At 48.8% G+C, this 21745-nt stretch overlaps 1 long non-coding RNA gene across 2 annotated transcripts in view; it reads right to left on the bottom strand.

Annotated features, from left to right (window-relative positions):
- The window catches only part of LOC149523617 (uncharacterized), a 274292-nt gene extending 256779 nt beyond the window's left edge, over positions 1-17513 (bottom strand). For both annotated transcript variants that reach the window (XR_016350633.1, XR_016350632.1), the window contains exons 1-2: positions 17393-17513; positions 15082-15145 (exon numbers count right to left, since the gene is read on the bottom strand). This is a non-coding gene — a long non-coding RNA (uncharacterized LOC149523617). The remainder of the gene's footprint in view (positions 1-15081; positions 15146-17392) is intronic.
- Between the last annotated feature and the right edge of the window lie 4232 nt (positions 17514-21745).

Here is a 21745-nt window from a genome sequence, read left to right as displayed (position 1 = left end):
CGTTATTCCTCGTAGAATGAGGTTTAACAGTGTGGACGCAAAGGACAGTGTAGATGCAATAATGCCTTCTATTGACAGAACTCTGTTGATAAAAGGCGTTATTCCTCGTAGAATGAGGTTTAACAGTGTGGACGCAAAGGACAGTGTAGATGCAATAATGCCTTCTATTGACAGAACTCTGTCGATAAAAGGCGTTATTCCTCGTAGAATGAGGTTTACATACGTCGACAAAACTGCTGAGTTTTGTCGACGTTGTGTCGACATAATTCAAAGGCAGTGTGGACGCAGGTATAGTTTTATGGACAAAAGTCCACTTTTGTCGACAAAACCCTGTAGTCTAGACACACCCTATATGACCAGGGACCCACGTGCTATTGGAAGCGAATACGAATTGGGGATGCAACTTTCTTCATCTGCTTTGAAAATCGTATCCTACAAAGAGAGATACAGGTTGGATTTGAGCGGTCGCAAAGCAAGGAGTTTTCCAGACTGGGGGAGATCAATGACCCATTCCCGGACTCCTCTCAGGGCCGTGAGGCTCCCCAGCTGCTGCCGGCCCTGCTCCCATCGGAGGTTCCTGGTCTGGGCCAGGACTCCCCACCCCCCACCAGCCCATGGCCCTTCTGACTGGCTCCCACTCCCGGCCTCCAGGGCTCTTTGGTCCAGCAACATCTGAGGTCCGGACTAGAGTGTCCCAGATTCAGGAGGTTTGACTGGTATTTGAATGACATTTTAAGAATTTTCCTGGTTGTTTCTCAGACCCTGTGGAGAAAGCGCCTGATTTTCTTCTCTCCTGTCTGGTTTGGTTTAAAACCCTCCCTTTAGCCACAGGAGCCCAAACCGAGCAGGTATCATTGGCTGGATCAAAGATATATCTATATTGAACTGATGCAAACCAGCTGTGAAACATCCCCTGGAAAAAAAAAATCAAACCCTTGGGCCAAGAGCTAGAACTCTGATGGGAATTATTTCCTCCTTTTCTGTGTGCCCAGACACAGGAAACGGCAGGACAGGTCAGCCCCAGCGTTCAGCGACGGTTCTCTAGCACCGGTGCTAACACCCTCCGGGGGCCCCTCTTGCCAAGGCAAGCCAACAGAGTCAAGTTCATGCCCATCACAGCCCTCGGCTCTCCTGACCCCCATCTCCCCGAGTTGCGTTCGCCTGCGCTCCCAGAAACGAAGCTTTGCCCAAGGAAGGAAGTTTTCCTCCTGTTCAATAAATGAAGAGTTGTCGCAGCCTCCCAGCCTAACGACAGTGAGAGTTTTGCTCTCCACTAAGCCAGGATTTTGTGTGTGGGGCTCCACGCAGGAAACAAGCCTCCAGCTGGGGGCCAGCCAGCCACAAAGACATGCTCCGGGGTTCCCTTCATCTCAACAGTCTTTCAAGGAGGCTTCAAGGCACAGCATACAGCTGGGCACTGGCTCGGTGTAAGGGTACGTAAGCATATCGTGCGTTGCACACCTGCCACGGCGCATGTCAGGTGTGCTGTGGGAAGCTAATGTTCTCGGCCTGAGAGCTACCATTAACCACGGAGAGGCCAAACACCCTGCCGTCTATAGCGGCTGTTGCTTTATGGCTTTCCATTCATTTTGAAGTATTTGTTTATTATATAACTTTGCCACATTTTCAGTGATCATACTTCCTCCTTTCAGGGAGAGACTACATTTGCCTGGGGGCTTGAACATTACCAGCCATCTCGGATCCTCTCCCGTTGGGGCCAGGCCTCAGCTTTCCAAAGTGGACTCCCCTGACACACGGGGCTTTGGGGCCAGGCACAGCTCAGTCATACACGTCTTTCCATAGCGAGGCCGACATTGACCCTGGGTTGCATGCTGCTGCTGTCTGAGGAGAACTGCTCAGCTCAGGCGTTGTGCTCATGGTGTCTTCTGCCTTATGGGCCACCGGGTCCATTCTGATCCCCAGTGAACGGAGGGATCATGAAGAACTTGGCTGGTCTAGAGAACCACTGGCAGCAGGTGGCTTGTTCAATATAAACCCCTGCTATGAGGAACAGGACTCTCTCTTTTCACACAGCCATGAGAGGGCAGGGACTTCCAGCCAACGCTCACGCTTGCTTCCAACCTCTCCTCCTCCTGAGATGCAACCATTCCCTCGCCCGGCTCTGTTCCGTTCTAAAGCACCGCACAAGCTCCTTCCAGTGAGGCAGGCCTGTTTCCTACATGCTGCACCTCCAGTCAGATTAAACAATTTGTGCCGGACAACAGAAGGAATCAGGGTCACCACTGGGAACAGAACTTTTTTTGTTGTTTTTGCGCAACAAAAATTTTTAGCCTGCATGTTCAGTATTTTTTGGGAGAGCATCCCTACTTGTGGCCCGCAGCTGTTTTCTTTGGAGTAATATGGCCCTCGCCGCTTTCCAAGTTGTGCAGGCCTGACTCAGGCAATCCCGGGCCGATCCCGCTGGCCTACACGGCCGCAGAGGGCGGAGACAGCAGGTTAGCCTGGTTTTCGTTTGGACTCCACATCCCCCTCCGAACCCCAAGCTGTGTTTCGGGTTGATATAAAGCAGTGTAGTGTCGTTTGGGGAAGCTTAATACGGTTGGGGCTTTTCCAACACAAACATAAGAGAAATACGGATTAGGCTTGTTTCTTTTGAGACGTTCTTTTAAATTCTGCCTGCATCTGTCATGTAGTTTTGCGCTGATTGAGTGGCCTTGTGGCAGGCCAAATCTCTGTCAGGATAGAACCCTTGAAGTTGCTGGAGTTCTGCCGATTCCCACCAGCTGCCCTGGCTTCTCCTCAGGCTTATCGCCAATTCATGGTAAGTTATATTTTAATTGTATTGGCCTGGGGACTAGGGAACTGAGCTTGCAGGAACCTTTAAGGCATGGACTCCTCTAAGTGATACAGTATTATAGGAGGACTGTCCTTGGAGAAGGAGGACACCACAGCAGGAGACCTGGGTAAGATCTCCCTGAAAGAAAGGGAGATTTGGACCAACTGAGACTGAGGAGACCTATCAGGAGAAAACTACGAAATCATTCCTTTAAGGTCTCCGGCATCCGGAGTTATGTTTTATTTTGTAACGGAAGAAAGAAGTCAGTGGTGGAGGGCTCCCACATCCCAGCAACTTTCCCTCACGTCCTAGCAACTTTCTCCCTCACGTCCCAGCAACTTTCCATGAGCCTCTGAGGCAACCTGGTTTGGCCTAAGTCTACACAGCCACTAAAAGTCCATGGCTAGAATAGGCCAGCGGTGGGTTTTTAACTGCAGTGTAGCCCACCTGGAGAGGACTCCTCATACAACTCTGAAAGCTGGAGGAAACAACGCACACCCCGGTTTCCACAGGAAGATAAAGGCCAGACACAGAGATGCGTTGCCAAGTAACACTCTGCTTTCTCTGGGCTTCTCCAAGGATCCACAGCCACTTGACTTCTACACATCTGGATATGTTCAGCTGCACCTCCATAGGTGCCAATGATAAAAAAAAGCCTAGAAAATTACACAGGGGCTTTCTAATCACTAATTAACTCCTCCTCTTACGTGATGCCATGCGTGAAAATGCAAGGCTGAAATGGAACCTCATGAGGACCCTATTCCAGCACCGCTGTGGGAGAAATGTCAATAGTCGGCTCCATGGAGGCCATCCTGAAGAAGCAGGAAAATACTGGCTTCTGAGCGGGCATTTCCTGTACCCTTCGTCACTCAACGCCGTGCCCACGCACCGCACCAGAGGAAAGCTACCATGCACAGAGCGAGGGGTTTCGATGCCGCCTGTGTAACAGCAGATAGTGCGGACGGGGCTGGCGAAAGTTCCTTTTGCAAAGAACTAGATTAGGGATCGGACCCCTCTGATTGTGCAGGAAGGAGATCTAACTCTGGAAGTAGCAATGCAAGCTTCCCCCATGCCCGCCCTCCAGCACCCCTCACTCTGACCTGGAGTGGCCAGGAGAATAATTCAGGCTCTGCCTCGGACTAGGTCTCTCAGAGGTAGATGACAGGAGTAGCTATGAGGGGCTCTTGTGGAACCAATTCCTGTGCCATCAGGAGGGAGCCAAAACCAAATTGGTGTCAGGGAGGCTACTGAAGCAGTCATCAGTTTAGATCCTGGCTGACCTGGGCTGTATTTGAGCCATCCACCAGGACTGGAGCAATTTTTTATTGTGTGACCAGTCTCCTGAACCACACAGGCCCCAGGGTGGCGCATTTTGACCCTAAGTGGATTCTAGGCTTTTCTTAGTTTTACTCTGGGCTTTTCTCCCACTATAAAAAGAAAAGGACTGCAGTATTCTCCAGAAATGCTCCAAAACACTACGGCTTACCAGAATGCTACTGCAGTGCTTGGGGCACGGGAGGAGGCACCACGGTAAAAATCCCTGTCAGTAAAATGTCGCCCTGCTAGGTGACCAAGTTGGAAAATTTTCACATGGGAGAGATTAACTGAAGCACCAATGCTCATTCTGTCGTCCTCACAGTGGTTCAGTGAAGCTCAGCAGGGCCAACAGCCACAGCAGGGTCTGGGGCAAGTTGTGGGGGGCAACTCTGTGTCCCAGAAGGGGCCTCGGGAGGAAGGGGCAGGATGTGGCAGCCAGCCCTCTGCACTGTCCAGACTGTGGTGCTGAGCACTAGGGTTGCCAGGTGTCCGGTATTGACCCAGACAGTCCAGTATTTTCACCTTCTGTCCGGTAAAAAAATTCCAGAAAATACCGGACACTTGAAATGTCCCATATTTTCTGATGTTTTTCCTGGCCAGGAGGCAAAAATACCGGACACCTGGCAACTCTAGCACCCAGGCCCAGACCCAGCCACTGATCCCTGACACCCCCAGCCCTCGGACCCCCTGCTTACCTGGTTCCGCAGGGAAGCTAAGTTCTGGCTTGAACAAGAACACAAAATGACCGCTGGCAAAAAGCCCAAAGACCATGGGGAAGCAATGCCTTCCCTGGGTCTTAGTGCTCAACCTCTCCCCTGTTCCTGTCCCTATTCTAACTCTGCACTCACTCTGAAAGGGGCCATGCTGGTGGGACAGGGGGGGATTGTTTGGTTTTTTTGCTTAAGTCTCAGAGTCCTTTTTTTGGCTCAACAACTTTGGTCTCTCCTCCCCCCCCCTTCTTTTTTCCCCCCTCAACAGAATTTTTTCCCTGGTGGGTTTTTTCTTGGGGGAGGAAGGAGGCTGTTCGGTATTTTTGGTTCAACCATCTGGCAACCCTACTGGGCACTCCCTCCCTCAGAGCTGCGTAGAGTGCCACCCTGGTGGCAATTCAAAGGGGCCCAGGACTCGAGTCGGCAGCGCCCCTCTGCCCCCACCTGTCGGTGGGTCGGGTGAAGTTACTCCAAATTTGCAAGGAAACAACTGAAAGCAACATGCAGCCCTCCCAGCCCTGGTGAAGTGTGGCTGCATCTGAAACACTGACCTCCAACCACCCCCAACCCAGCAGGTTGTGTAATGGGGAACCGGGCCTCCTTGCTTGTTCTTGTGGGGACAGACCAGAACCTTGTGAGGAGAAGCACCAGCATTAGGCCCCAAACGATGGTCACCACCCCTTGTAAGACTCCCCTTCCATTTTGAGCCCAGAAGATTTTTGGACGCTGAGCTCCACAGCCCTTGATTGACGGGGGGCCTCTGAGGCACATTTCAGCAGGTCTGGTTACTTCCAGAGACAGCGAGGGCCCCCCTATAGAACAGTGCCCCACAGGCTTATGGGCAAGTTCACAACCTTACGTTCTCTTAAAGGGTGAAGCAGGCTGAGGAGCGGAAGCCTCACGCCAGCCTGAGACACCACGTACACTCCTGGGCAGAGGCCCAGCCCGCAGGTCTAGGCCCCATGGAAGTTCTCAGATTAGGATGTATTTCACCACTAGAGCACAAGTCTTTTTCCACTGTGAAAAGGACCCTTGGCAGGCTACTCCACTTACATATAAGAAGTTTGTTTGAGAAGACGCTCCTCAGATGCCCTTTAAAGCACTTGCCTTCTGCGCTGGCAAGGGCGCCTTTAAATAAAAATTAAAAGGCAAACAAAGCCCATGTCTCCACTTAAAAGCCCTTTAAGGCTCTGGAGATGATTAATGTGTTGAAACTATAAACTGTAGCTGTTTTAAGAGGAGATAAATAGGAGATCAAGACTTCTGGCTACACAAACAGTACCAATGCGTAAGTAAACAGCCATGACAAGTTTAGTCCTCTCCTGGAGACTCACTTCTGCATGCAAAGCCTGGGCTACATGCCACAGCTCCTTCTGGATTATTTAAAGAGGACGCCGCCGCCTGACTCCAGACAGCAGCGCGTGGACTGGTGTTCCTTTTGCAGAGACAGCCCCGCACAAGGTCAGTCCAATGTTGGTGTGAGAGAGAAGCAGAGATTTGTGCGTAGTTTCCAATCCAGAGCAAACAGAGAACAGCAACGCTTGGTCACCATTACAAAGGTTGATAAACTGTCGGCACAAAAGCGTCCCTGTTTGGCTTCAGAGATCGTCAATGTATAACTTAGCAGCTTGAACCCGCCGCGCCTCTGCAGACGGATTCCTCTCAGGATCCCACCCGCCGAGGAAATGTGGCAATGCCGCGATTATGCAAACTGCCATTTGCCGCGTCATTGCTCCTGCCTGCCAACTTCCCCTTCCCAATACAAACAGGCATATCCCGTACGTGAGCTTTGCCCCAGGTCTCCTCTTCAACAGCCCTTCTCATCCCGGGCGGAAATAGGAGCTCATGAGAGGGAGGGAAGTTGGCCTTGTTGGCACCTTGTGGGAAGGTACCAAGGACGTTTGCCAGGAGCGGCACCAGCGCGGCAGAGAGCCGGCACGAGGCCATAATGGAAGCTGCTCCTTGCTGTTACTGTGTTTATTTTACTCAGTGGATTGTTTGGGTTAGAAGGGTTTTATAAAAAGGCGACAGACCTGCAGAAACCGATTGCTGCATTTATAGCGTCCTTACACCACCTTTCCTGGCGATTGCCTTAAGACTGGGACTTCTCAGACTGTTTGGCTCTTGTTTCACACACCAGTAAGACAGTCATGTTAGTCCGTAACTTTAAAAACCACGAGTGGTCCTGTGGCACCTTAGAGACTAACCAAAATATAGAGAGTATATCATGAGCTTTCGTGGGCAAAACCCACTTCTTCAGATGAGCTTGAGTGGAGAAAAAAAGGGAGACGCTCAGAATTTACAACAGAAAAAAGAAGGGAGAGGGGGAGAAAAGTACCTTTCAGTTGTAGTGACAGTGCTCGTGAGGCTAACGGAGTAGGATGGAAACATCCCGTACTTAGCTTCCAGTCCTCTCCATTAGCCTCATTAGAACCAGCACTACAATTAACAGGTACATTTTCCTCCCACTGTAAATTCTAAGAGTCCCCTTTTTTCTACACTCAAGCTCATCTGAGGAAGTGGGTTTTGCACACAACAGCTCACGATACTCTGTGTGCGTGCGCGCGCGCGCATTTGTTAGTTTCTAAGGCCATGTCTATACTAGGAAACTATTTTGAAATTAGTAAATGCCATTTAATAACTCCTGATTTAATAAAATCGAACTAGCATGTCCACACTACGGGGAAGCCTCAAAACTACTCCGAGGCAAGCTCCGTTAATGTGGATGCACTACCTCAGACTCTGAACAGCAGGAAGCACTCTAGTTTGAATGACTCGGGGAGTCATTATTTTGAAATAGCGGTACAGGCATGTCCACATTACTGTTATTTCAAAATAACCGTTTCGGAATTAGCCTTATTCCTGATGAAAAGCAGGTGTACAGATTTCTAATTCCGTGGCCCGTTATTTCAAAATAATGGGCTTGGTCATGTGGACATCTGTTTTATTGGCTCACTTGCCTATAAAAAAAAATACCAAGAGTATTCAGTGACCTTCCGCAATGCACTAGATCTGCCTTTTGGTTTTTACATTGATTTTCTCCATCATCTTCCCTTAAAGACGACTTTGCCCTATCCCATGCAATAGTTGTTCTGGGGCCTGTTCCCATCTGTGAAATCTCCACCCAAAGATAGGAGCCCAACTTGCCCATTTGCTACCTCACAACCAATCATTTCCAAAGAGCAACTTGCTGGATTTGCATGAAAAGAAAAAACATGAAATTCCATCAGAAGAGTCCTCAGAGATGATCCACAAGCACAAAACAGAACCAACATGAGAAGATTTGACCAGTCTTGCTCGGATCCTTAACTCAGATAAGTTTTGTTTTTCTTCATTGGCATCATTGCTTTGGGATGGGTTTGGGGAGGAGGGGCTCAGGATGCAGGCTACCCTGGGGAGAGAGAACAACCCCAGCCCTCTTTCACTGCAGCAGGTTGGGGCCACGTGAGAAGCGCCTCTCCATGGCCGCTGGAGCGAGCACAGCCGGGGAAGGAGTGTACGTCCCCTGGCCGGGGGCCAGAGACACACACAGACAAACTCTCTAAAATAATGGTCCCCAACCTTTTGCGGCAGCCGGGTGCCCAGGGGCAGGGCTGCACATGCACCATGTGCCCAGGGCCGGCACGGTGCATGTACAGTGTGGCCGGGGAGGGGGGCGTGCATGTGCCGCACACCCAGGGCCAAGGCGCAAGAATGGCTTGGGCCAGCCCTGATCATTCGGCAGGTGCACCTAAATGCCCTGGCAGGTGCCAGCACACACTGCATTGGGGACCACTGCTCTAAAATATATAATAGATAGCTGTCTCTTTCTCCACCTCTGTCCCCTGCTGGCCCAATGGAGTTATAGCTGTTCCAGTCCCCTAGCTGCCCCCCAGTGATCATTATGCAGTATAATTGTCCCTCCTACCAGACCCCTCCCTTTCCATTTGATGAGAAACAGTCGCATTCCAGGCATATCCCATTGTCCTGGCACAACCAAACCCTGTCCTTGCTTTAAGTTAGGATAAGAGGAAGCTGCATCCCAAATTTGGTGGTCCTTGCTCTGACCGTTTAAGAGGAGTTTTTGAACAGCCTCACCCATGGTTGGCCAGACAGACAAATGCATATTTCTAAAAATATATAACAAGATTATGGAACATTCAATCGAAGCATAAAGGAACTTTTTTGGAAGCTCCATTGTAAGGCACAGGATGAGAGAACCATATCTTTGTCTTTGAAGAATTAATTCTAAGATTGATCCCCCCCTCCCCATGCAACAGATAAATAGTAACGTCCCCAGAACAGCATAGCAGGAATAGTTCAGAGAAATCAAGGAGTGTACATGCACCCATGTGCGATAGAATGAGATATTTAAGCACTCTTGCTGAGTGATGAAAATATGAAAACAATTGTGTAGGGTGATGGTGGGGAGTCTGGTGCTGGTGAGTGTTGTTTTGGGGTGTGGGTTGTGCGTCGATAACACGCTGCGCAGCACACGAAGCAAGAGGATGCATTGGCCCATTTAGTAGGTAACTATCGCTTCAACCAACATTCAGACAACAGGAAACAAGCCAGAACGATGCTGTTCTTAATCCTGTGTGTGTTCAAACACTTTGATGGCTAGATAAACAGACTCTTTAATTAAACCAACAAGTCATCATTTATTTTCACATCACAATAGGTTAAATGACTTTTTATTCCCATTTTCCATAACAACAGAGCAGACTTTTTGGTCATAAAAGCTCAACTCTAATTAACAGCTGGTGTGGCTGTACTTGGCAGCATGGTGAGTAATTCAGTACAAAGCAAACACATTTACTATAAATGGCTTTTGATTGTAGAGACCAAGGTAATAGATGTTAGCAAATCCGTGCCAACCAACGGCTGTTTATTATTTCGGAGGAACTCCAACACGGCCAAGGTGAAAGCAGTGAGTCTTCTTATCAGAAAGATGGTAAATGGTGTGGCCTTTAAATTAGACCTGATTTGTATCATAAATAAGTAGTGGAATCCACACAGTGCCCTTTGATTCACTACTAAGCGCCTAACAAGAATAACCGACAAAGCTTCCCTCAGGCGGGCCCTGTTTCTTATTTCGATTCTAGATGGGAAGTCCGAGAGTGGGGCTCCTAAGAACTTTAAACAAACAGCTCATTGATTTCTCTCACTTGCCCACAGCCTCTCCCCCTCAAACATGGGTGATAAACATTTCACATAGACCAGGGGTCTCCAACCTTTTTAACCACGAGATCACTTTTTAAATGCAAGTGCAATCCAAGATCTACCTCAACCCCAAACACCCATGCCCCCCCGCCGCTTCCTTTGTGCCTGTTCTCCGAGGCCTCACCCCTGCTCACTCCATCCTCTCTCCCTTTCATCAGGGAGGAGCAGCTGGTTGGGACGCAGGCTCGGGTCTTGGATTAAGGGATTTGGGGCTCTGAGGGTACATCTACACTAGCCCCCTAGTTTGAACTAGGGAGGCTAATGAGGGCGACCGAAATTGCAAATGAAGCGCGCGATTTAAATATCCCACGCTTCATTAGCATGTTCCCGGCCGGCCACCATTTTGGAAACTGACTATCCCGGAATAACTGCCCACGTCTACATGCAGCAGAGAAGCGCGATTCCGAGATAAACCCCTTAGTTCAAATTAACAGTTGAACCTCATTCCTTCGCGCTTCTCTGCCGCACACAGACGCGAGCAGTTATTCCGGGCTAGTCAGTTTCCAAAATGGCGACCGGCCGGGAACATGCTAATGAAGCGCGGGATATTTAAATCCCGCACTTCATTTGCAATTTCGGTCGCCCTCATTAGCCTCCCTAGATTGAACCAGGGGGCTAGTGTAGACGTACCCTGAGCTGAGCTTGGGGCAGGCAGGTAGGGGGCTGGAGGGGGTTCTAGGTACGGGCTCTGGGAGGGTGTTTGGATACAGAGGTGCTTGGGGCTAGGGCAGGGGTTTGGGGCGCAGGGGGGGTTTGTGACTGGGGTAGGGTTTCAGGATGTGGGCTCCGACTGGGCCCTGCTTACCTCAGGTGGCTCCCGGGTGCTGGTGCAGTGGGGCTAAGGCAAGTTCACCCCTGCCCTGGCCCTGCCCCACTCCCTAAAGCAGCCAGCAAACCCCATCCCAAGTTCTGCTGTGTCCCCCAACCTGCTCTGTGGAGATAGGATACAGGGTGGGAGAGGGGGCAAGCAAGAGGCCCCGGGGGGGTGGGGAGAGGCAGCTCCAAGGCAAAGGGCAGGAAATGAGCATCAGTAGCGGGAGGGGCAGCTGAAGTGCTGCACTTGCCAGCCTCTTGGCCAAACCCGCCAGGATCCCCTGTCAGAGGCTCCAAGATCTACCAGGAGATCCCGATCGACTGGTTGGTGACCACTGACATAGACCCTTTTCATGGAAAGTTTGCAGAATTCTTCATGGATTCACTGAGGTGTAACACACCACCTTGCAAAGGATTTAACCAGCCCCGTTTTACGGGGTAAAGAACCCAGAAGCCATGACATACAATCCCTCTTCTCTAACCACTAGGCTTTGGCCATTTATAGCCTAATAAGCTATCTACCAGGTGGCTGGGTTTGTTTCTCTCAGCACAGAAGTAACGGTGTCAGACCGGATGCTGGAGTCCAAAAGCGTCCTGTTGGCTTGGGCTATAAAAAATGGCTCCCTAACTTTTTTTTTTTAATTTGAAATCAGCACTTCTGTTAGAAGAGCTTTGCTGCAGTTCCTGCCAGAGAGGAAGGTGCTCGAATGCTGTCAGCCCTGGAGAATAAACGGCGTGTCAACGGCCGTTGTTTACCTTTCCCCACCCTGCAGCAGCGGTTTAACCTGCCAGCAGGATGATTTGCGCTGCTCTCCACACCTTGAAACTGCTCCAATCCCAAGTTTTATCTGGGCACGCTGTCAGTCATGTCTAACTTTTTAATACATTTTATTATTTATGCAGAAATATTGACAGCAGCTTGAAGCCTCCAGCCATAAAAATTATTTAAAATCAATCTCTCATGCTCCAGTTACTGATTTTCCATTTAAATGGTCTCCCGGGTGATTTAAATATCTGGGTTAGCATCCAGGGCCTTGATATCGATCTTGCTTTGCAATGACATGGTCCCTTCCTGCCATGCAGGAAAAGCTCTACTCTCCTGGTGTCTGACAAAGGCAGAACCGAATTGCTGAAGATAAACTGTGTTTCCTGCCTGGGATCTTTTATTTTCTCTCTCTCACCCAGATGGGCAACTTTTCTATGCAATTCCAACAGTTTATCAACTGAGATCGGGGAGGGGAACTGTTTATTCTGAGATATTATAAAAGGGCTTCAACCTTCGAATTAAACTGGGGATGCTCACAACGGTTTGAACACGGGCAGTGGGTGTGCGAGGCGAGGGGAGGCGTTGCCTTCCCAAACCACCAGCCTGGCCCCGCCCAGACTCCGCCCCCAGATGCCCATCCTTCCCGTGCTCCAGGGACGGGGGGCTCGTACCATGTGCCCTTCTCCCTCCCCGTACTCCGGGGTGGGGAGTGTGAGTGCACAAAAGCCCGCTCTTGTCCCCTCCCCGTGGTGGGGAGCGGGGCCTTGGTAGAAGGGGCAAGGCTGGGGAGCGTGGGTGCATGCATGCCCGCTCTTGTCCCCTCCCCGTGGTGGGGGTGGGACCTTGGCAGGAGGGGTGGGGCTGGGGACTTGCCTCCCCCAATGCTACCTTCACTGACCACCCGTGGGTTTGAACGTAAGATCTTCAGCACTGTAGTGAGCCAGGAGTGTCCAGTAGCCTAGGCAGGGGTAGGCGTTGCCTTCCCAAACCTCCAGGCATGGCCCCGCCCACACTCCGCCCAGAACACCTGCTGTAGGCTGTCTGGAGGTGGAGTATTGCTGCCCCCAGCGCCCACCCTCCCTGTGCTCCAGGGGTCAGGCAAACTGAAGCTGCGTACCTCCCACCCTTCCCAGTGCGCCAAGGCTGGGGTGCATAGGCTCATCTCCCCCCTGCTTTTCCCTTCCTATGGCGGGGGCAGGGCTGTAGGTGTGGCCAGGGGCCTGCCTCTCCCAGCCCTTGCTGCACCCACCACCCCTGACTGCAGCATAGATCTTTGCTTCTTGAGCTAAGAGTAATTGCATTATTAGTATCAGCGGGGTAGCCGTGTTAGTCTGAATCTGCAAAAGCGGTGAGGAGTTGCATTATTAGTAGGCAGCAATAGTAGGCTGTTAACCAATAGCAAATCAGTCTCAAGTGGGATATAACAAACCCTCACATCAGAGGCTTGTTTACAATGGTTGTTATCCCTAATTAATTTCATTTGCAGTTCTTATTTTAGAATAAAATACCTTATTCTGAATGAGTTTAATCCACTTAAACTTATCTACTATATATTTCAGACTTTGTCTATTTCATCAAGAACTCTTTCTAAACGGTAAGAGCTAAAACTACCAAATTCAGCATGCAGCTTCCTCATCATAACTTACAGCGAGATCGGGGTTTGGCTGTGCCAGGAAAATGGGATTGCCTGGAATGGGACTGCATCTCATAAAAGCATGCAGAAAAGACACAGAATCACCAAATCAAGTACAGTCCTCAACATGGACATAACTGAGCAAATGTTGAAAGAGACTGAACCAAGATGAGAAGAAAAAAAAGGGGGAGGGATGAACCTGAAATAGGATTGGTCTCAATCAACCTTTCAGAAAAGAGATAAACCAGAGCAATTTGGAAGAGCCCTCTGTTTGGGCACAGCTAAATCAATGCTTAAGGCTTGAAAACTAGAAAAAAAAAATTATTGGAAACCAAATTAACTAGACCCCTTTTTTGTTAAAACATAGTGAATGATAAGAGCTTATAGGGATGAAGAAAAAAACCCACATTTGCTGGAATTTCCATTTTAAAATAACACAGTCTTTTTGAAAAATACAATAATCTCAATGAAGCATGTACATTTTCCTTTTATTTTAAAAAATGACTTACGGACGCAAGCATCGCTGGTTATATCTGCTATTTCAGAATAACACACTCTTTTCCAACATACGTGTCCTTATAGGGAGTTAATCTGGGGCAGTTAATCCACTTGAAATTCAAACCTCAGTTTATTCCAGATTAATGTTCATGTGCAGACAATTCCTAGTCTGAGTGCAGGTGACCTTAGATTTCCTCAGTTTAGTTGGGTTATTCGGCACGTCTACAGCATGCATAGAACTCCTCTCATTAAACAAGAATTTAGACACAAATAATCCCCTCCTTTGAAGGCAAAGCAGAATACAAGGTGTGTTCCTCTGTACTTGGAGGGACACCAAGCAAGGAATATTACTAGCCTCTGAATAAGATCCTAGACACCAACTCCCCCACCACTCACCCCAGATACAATGTTTTTCCCCTAACTTCCCACATTTAGCCGATCCAAAAAAATGGGAAATTTTATTGCAAAACTCATTGAAAAAAATTGTCCATTTCCTTGTTTAAAATGTTCAACTTTTTCTTCCCCCACCAGCTCCAGTTTCCTAAAGGAAACCATGAAGGACTCTCCTGCAGTTGGTTAAATACCGTAGCAATCATATGAAATTACAACTGACAAGATGCTGTTCTTTCTTGCACCAGTGTACATGTGGAGTAACTCCACTGGCAATCCATGAAATTACTCCAGTTTTTCATCATGGCTGAAGTCTATTGTGAGCAAATTCACAGAGCCCTGGTTTTATACTGGCATAACGGGCAGAAGAATTTGACTCAGTACATAGAACAATGTATTGCAAGACCACAAGGAAGTGAAACAGCTCAGCACAGCAGCAGAGAACAGGGAAAGCCAGCAAGGACTTTTCCTTGAAAGATAGCAGTGTCCATGCGTACATGCTAATGTGCGAGGGTACCGGGACAATCCTCCAATGCAGAACATAAAATAATGCAGAATCCTCTAACGCAGAACATAAACTGAAGACTTTCCAGCATGGAGGTCAAGCTGTGGTTTCTGGACATGGATCACGCCTTGCTGAAGGCATTCTATCCCCTTTGTTCATGCAGTTACCTACACCTATTAGCATTACTGCTACACTCATTCCACCGACCACCTGAGCACCCCAAACTGGAGCAAACCAGTCATCTGGGACCAGCACCGCGTCTGCAGTGACTCTGCATTACGTGTGATGGAAACGTTGCCTGCACATTCAGTCAGTACCCCTGGGGATCACACGACAGTAGCTGTTTTGCGCATGTAGGCTCAATGCTTTCAGCCTGACAGCATGCAACCTTCACAGAGGGAAGCCACAACAACAGAACGACATAAGCATCAGAATTCCGAGGTCACTTACCAACCGGAAGGGGCCGTTTTTATCCGTACCAGGCACGTTGCAGCAGCCGCATTCACTTCTTACTCTGGAAAAAAAGAGAAGAATGCAATCTTGGAAAGACAACGGTTTTTGGAATCCTTTGGAGGTGCAGCAAATAAGAGAACTGCTCGGACATACACACAAGTGCATGACCAATAATGACGAGCATTTGAAGCCTTGACCATGTCAGCCAGGACATGGGTCCTATTTTCAAACAAATATTGTCAACCTGGGACACCAGTTCAGCAATCCTGACCTAAGGCTCTTCAGAACTGTCCGTTTTGTACAATCGGACAGTACCAATTGTACAGACTATAGTGGGGAAGAAATTTGGTTCACCTGCCAAGCAGCCCATTAATGACACGTGGAATACTGTAAACACACAAATCCTACCCTCATACAGAATTCTTTACAGTAGTTTTACATTTTGGATCCTTCTACACCACTGGGCCCTCTGTGGACAAAAGGGAAGTATTTTAATTTCCAACAGAGAAGGATCTGGTTGAAGCTAATTGTGATACTAACAACAGCCTCTCACCGGAGGCCCTCAAAGCACTTTCTGGATATTAATACACAATCCTGTGAAGCAAAATAATATTATCTTCATGACTAGTAATATCTCACGTAGGTTGCATTTCTGTGAATCCCACAGAGCCCAATGGGAGAGGATTGTGCCTAGGCTAGAGGCTGTATTATTTATAAAAGACACTGAACCGTGCATGCAATTGTGATAATCACACATGCAAATTACACATAGTTATACAGACATTTTTGCATTTCCCCAAAACGCATGCCATAAGAACATTTTCTTAACTCAAGCAATGAGACATTGAAGGATTACCAAACACTTTAAATGATAAGATTACTAGTCATGATATTGTCATAGCATTAGGTTTCCTATTGAAACCTACCATGAAAATGACTGAGCACCACATATACCAAAATGGCTTGGTATGTCACACGTTATGGAAACACCCCCAAGAAAACGGAGCGTAGGAAGCGTGAGTGTAACAGCACTGTGGGAAAAGCTACTTTGAATCCTGCATTTGGAGAGTTGGAAAAGTCAGATGCTGCTAATGGTCTATGGCCTGCCTTTTGTCAGGTACAAAGGGACCGAGGTGGTGGACTCTGGGACTGGGCACTGTGGCTGGTGCTGTAGAGGGACCCAGTAAGGGAGTCCTGCCTCTTGAAAGGGCGTGTTACACCTGGCTCCTCAGACACACCACCACAGACCCCTCCTGTACCAGCTCTCCTCACACTGTTGCCAGCCAGACTGCACAGTTATTTGCTCGATTCAACACCTCTGTGCCTAAATCGTTCTCTTCTGAGCCCTGCAGTGAGCGCTCCCTTGCCGTTTCTAATCCGCCTTCAGAGCAGGGGAAGGGGCCAGGCACCTGGAAGACGAAAGCCTCCTTGGACTCCTTCCCCAGGCTTCGGAGAAGTGACAAAGGCGACCAGCCTGCAGAAACCCCCCCATCTGGTGTATGGCTGTCCCTCTCCTTTGGGCCTCAGACCCCGTACTGGTTTCTCTTTCTCCTCCACACCTCGTCTGGCTTTGCAGAAACAAGGAACCGGGTTGGCAGCGGGGGGGCCCATCCATATAGGCAAACCAGGCGGTCGCCTTGGGCACCAAATTAAATGGGGCGCCAAATGGTGGTGCAATATATTGAGGGGTTTGGAGGTGGGGGCACCGATTGCATGGTTCCCCGAGGGCGCCAGTTGCTGGCAGCTAGTCTAGGGCCGCCCCTGGCTGGCAGCTCCCAGCAGGTACAAACGCACAGCCTCTTTGCAGCTCCGGCAGCCATTCGGGGAGGGGTCCTGCCTCTCATTGCCAGCAGCTGGCTTCCCTTCCCTAGGAGACATACCCCAAACAAACCCCCTTTGGCCCCCTCAGAGTCGGAGAAGTCAGCCCCCTCCTGCAGGCTCGGGGGTGCATTAGAGGTGGCTGCAAACCCCACAAACCCCAGCCGAAGCCGTCTCCTCAGGCCTGGCTACACTCGGGCACCGTCCCTCAGTCCCCCTCTCCCCTACCCTGCCTCTCTCTACCCAGGGGCACCCCCTTCCAAATCTCAGGGGGGACCCCAGAGGATCCTCCCCTACTAGCAGAGGGTGGTGTTTCTGGAGCCTGCATCCCTCAGGCTGGGGGAACATTCACAGCTGAACTCAATGCTGCAAGCAGCTCAGGTGAGCCCTGTCTGGGCTCTTCACTTTCAGGCTTTTTGTTTGTTTTATTGCCTGTCAGGACAGGAAAGCCAAAGCCACAGTGACCCCAACAACTGAAAAGCACAAGTACCCGCTCCGCTCCATTGCCGTGGGACAGCCAGCCGCCTCCTTCTCCACTTGCCAGAGACAGGGAGAGGAGAAGTGGAGCCAGTTTTAAAAGGCCCTGACTCCTCCCCCTCCAGCTGCTCCACCAATCACGGCTTGGCATCCTGCAGTTTGCTCATTCCCCCTCCCCCCCCAGTCCCTTTTGTCTGCCCCTCAGAGCCACGCCCCCTGCCTGCCTTCTTCCTAAATTGGGGGAGGGGCAGGGTGCACAGCAGCCCTGTGTGTGCTCCTCCCTCCAGGGCTATGGCCAGTCTCCTCAGCCCAGGCCCAGCCCCAGCCCCGGGTCCTATAGAAGATCCTACAGAGCTTTAGAGCAGTGCCCCATGGCAAGGTTTCCTCCACCCACGGTCTCTGCCCCATTCAAGCCTGCTTTGCTCTAGGGCCCTGCCTGAGGAAGACTTAATAAGCCAAACTCCAGGCCCAGGAAACTCATCCCAGGGGCAGAATTAAACCCGAAGGGGAAAGGCTGCCGCACGGGGCCAATCAGAATACACAGCCCCACCAGAGCTAACAGCAGTTCACCCCAGGGCCAGGACCGTGCGGGCCTGACTGCAGCAGAGGGAAACCTTTGGGCGTGGCTTTCAGTCACTGTTTTCTAGCATAAGAACATAAGAACGGCCGTACTAGGTCAGACCAAAGGTCCATCTAGCCCAGTATCCTGTCTGCCGACAGTGGCCAGCACCAGGTGCCCCGGAGGGGGTGGACCGAAGACAATGATCAAGCGATTTATCTCCTGCCATCCCTCTCCAGCCTCTGACAAACAGAGGCCAGGGACACCATTTTATCCCCTAGCTAATAGCCTTTTATGGACCTAACCTCCATGAAATTATCTAGCTTCTCTTTAAACACTATTATAGTCCTAGCCTTCACAGCCTCCTCTGGCAAGGAGTTCCACAGGTTGACTACACGCTGTGTGAAGAAGAACTTTCTTTTATTAGTTTTAAACCTGCTCCCCATTAATTTCATTTGGTGTCCTCTGGTTCTTCTATTTAGGGAACTAATAAATAACTTTTCTTTATAGGCCCTCTCCACACCACTCATGATTTTATAGACCTCTATCGTATCCCCCCTCAGTCTCCTCTTTTCTAACTGAAAAGTCCCAGTCGCTTTAACCTCTATAGCACATTCTATGCCCTGCGGTAAATTGTCAAGTCTAAGCGGAGGTTCATTTCACCTGACCTTCAAGGTGGTGTCATTTCCCAGCGCAAGCTGGCCGAGGTGCTGTGTCAGGCCCGGGTCACTCACACCGCAGGCCTCATTTTCTCTTTCCCTGAGCCATCTCTCAGTTGCTTTTTGTTTGTTTTTGGTTAAACCAAACACATAGCGAAGGGCTTTAGGTTGGGCAGAGATTAGCAGACGTTTAAAAAAAAAAAGCCAGGCAATGTGTTTAAAAAGTCATCCTTTCTGTCTGATTTGGAAAGACGACCCCAGTAATGAAAGCCAGCCTGCAAAAAAATATTGGCATTTACTTTGGGTGACCTGTAGCGAAGTCTATCGCTGGGGCTGAGTAAATACAGCAGGAGGAGAAAAACACAATGTCCTAAAGCAAACACCAAGGACAAGCTTGATGAGAGTATTTAAGCCGTTATTAGAAAGGATTTGATTGCAGGCCTTGTCGGAGCCCCATGGAACATGTGATGTTTGTTTTAACAGCACTTAGCTGCTATCCTGTTAAGGAAAAGAACAAAGTGTAGGTGTTATAAAGTCAATATTTTTACAAGAAGGAGTGTGACAAAGGTCCTCTGAGCGGCAGTGAAATGAAATTGCTTTCTCATCGGTTTATACAGCTTAAGTTTGTATTATTTTCCCTGACTTTTCCAGATGTGCATGCCATACAAGATTAAGATCATAGAACAAAAATGATTATTTGCAGTGATGAGATTACTGATCTTTGAATATTTATTTTATTTTATTTTTTTCTTAAGCAAGCAGAAGATGAATTTGGGAATCAAAAAGTAGGTGGTACAGCAGGGCACCTGCCATTCTCATGGCTGGGCAGTCGGTCACTTTCATTCTACTCTTGTCCGCTTTCAGGTGCTTAGAGATTCCAGTAATAAAATTAGCCTTGGAGCTGAAATTTCTCCTGCTTGTTGTTGGCCAAGTGGTGGGTTTATCTGTCAGTGTTCCATGTAAGCCGAGTGCTTGGGTATCCACTCAGGAGAGATTTAGAGGCCACCTTGCTGTTTAGCAGAGCACCTGCAGCCAGCAACATGTGGTTCTACTGGTGGTGCACATCCACACATGCCTTGGTGCGCCGAACAAAATTTATTCCTCACATGGATGGGAAAAAAAAGAGGGAATATTGCTGTCAAGCCCAGTAAAATTCCCTCTGTTTGGTTCTGAGTTATTAGTGTGAGACTTTTAAAATTTCCAACCACTTTTCTTGCAACTTAAAAACCACAACAACCTTTTAGACAAAATTTTCAACACTCAGCCCTTGGAATAATGTTGACTCCCTGCAGTATCGCTCTAATTTTCAAGTGGAATAGGATCCCTGACCCATAGACATATCCAGCTCCTGTACAAAGACTCAAGCTGGCAGCTGGATCCCTGAGTTTTGCAAACTTATATTACTAAAGAGTACCTAGGAGGTTGGCATTTCTTCTGACCTCCTGCGTTGAAACCCTATCTGCAAGAGTTCTGAGCATTGCATGTTTACATTCTCACCTGACCTTGCATTTGCAGATCTGGGCTTTTGGTGCATCCTACAGAGAGGATCAGCTGCATCCTTATTGCATCTCTTAACCTCTGCTTTTGAGGACGCTGGAGGTAAATGAGCAACTTTCGATTCCAGGGGCAATAGGAAGAAAAGTTACTGAGCGGATGTCAGTGCACGCCAATAAATGATTTTGTTTCTTTGTAGATGTGGAAACACAATTATTTTTTTATACGCACAAAAAAGTTTAACCTGTCAGGTTGAGAATGTTCAAGCTTTTTAAAACATCTACACATATTTATACAGGCAAATACTGACCCAAATAAACATCAGAGATAACCCAGACTGGAACATCCCTGGATTTTATGAGTTTGGGAATCCCACTGTAGATTCAGCTCCCCATTTTGTAAGAGACCTCTGGTCCTTATAGTGAGCTGAACCAAAACACTGGCATGAAACAATCTCCAGTGTTCACAAAGGGATGGGAATCCAGACTCAGTTGTCAATATTGCAGCATGAACCCATCACCTGTATGTTTTCCCTCCGGCAATGCTGCCAACTAAATATGGTTTCCTTCTAATGTCATTTAATCAGAGAGCAATAAAGATGCATTGCCTAGGAACAAAACAATGGGTTTTCTCATAGCTGCCTTCTCCTAGTCTCCCATGAACGTGTGCATGAACACACACACGGTCACAAACACCACCTGCAGGTTTTGCTTTTCCAACCAACAGTTTCTATTAGCATATTCTATTGGCCGAAATGCTAGAGTCCAATTTGCAACATGCTACCTCCCAGGCCAAAGGACTGAGTTAAAAATAGTAAATTGCAGTGCGGTTTCCTTGTTGTATAAGATTCAACAGCTCTGATTAGAAACTAGGCCAGACAAAAAACCTGGAGCGTATCTCTGGTAGGAATGTCAATATGTAGTCGACTACATGATTAACCAATAAACCTCCGTTTATTGGTTAGTCCTATTGACTACACACCCTTCCTCTCCACCCACCCATCCTGCCCCCTGCCTCTGTATCAGAAGCAGCAAAGAAGGGAGAGAGGCAGGAGTTGACTCTCCGTGCACGCTGGCTCCCACAGAAGCAGTGGGAGCGGGTGGGAGGCAGGATCCAGAATGTGCAGGGAGCTGGCTTTTAAGCGGGTCCTCCGCACATGCCAGCTTCCATGGAGCTGCCACCCACAGGAGGGAGCAGGCGGGAGCAGGCGGGAGCCGGTACTCTGGGGGAGCCGGCTTTTCATCCTAGCTGTACTTTTTTGCCTTTCTGGTCCCCACGCTGACTTCGTAAATAGAAACTCTGTCTTGTTCGCAGAGCTAGCATTGGCATTTGGTTATAAATGGTAATCCCAACATGATCCAGTTAATTACTTATTATTCAGAATCTAATTTGCATTGAAGTTTGCACTGAATAAATAGGTAGAGCTTATGCTTAACCAAATGGTTTTCAAAAGCTTTGGAGGAACTAGTGCTGGTTAATTCTCAGCCCTACAGCTGGCTCCCAGTCACTTTACAGTGGATATGCACTAATCTGCAAGAAACACCGCATGTTCAAACCCCTCTGTTAGAAAACTTATCATCAGGACAGATGAAAGCATTAATGTACAGGAACTAAGAATTCCCAGTGTAAATTCAAGGGGTTTGAAATGGGTCCC

Source organism: Pelodiscus sinensis, chromosome 14, assembly GCF_052426305.1.
Source record: "Pelodiscus sinensis isolate ZL-2025 chromosome 14, ASM5242630v1, whole genome shotgun sequence".
Lineage (NCBI taxonomy): Eukaryota > Metazoa > Chordata > Testudines > Trionychidae > Pelodiscus > Pelodiscus sinensis.
This window is presented reverse-complemented; position numbering and strand designations above follow the sequence as displayed.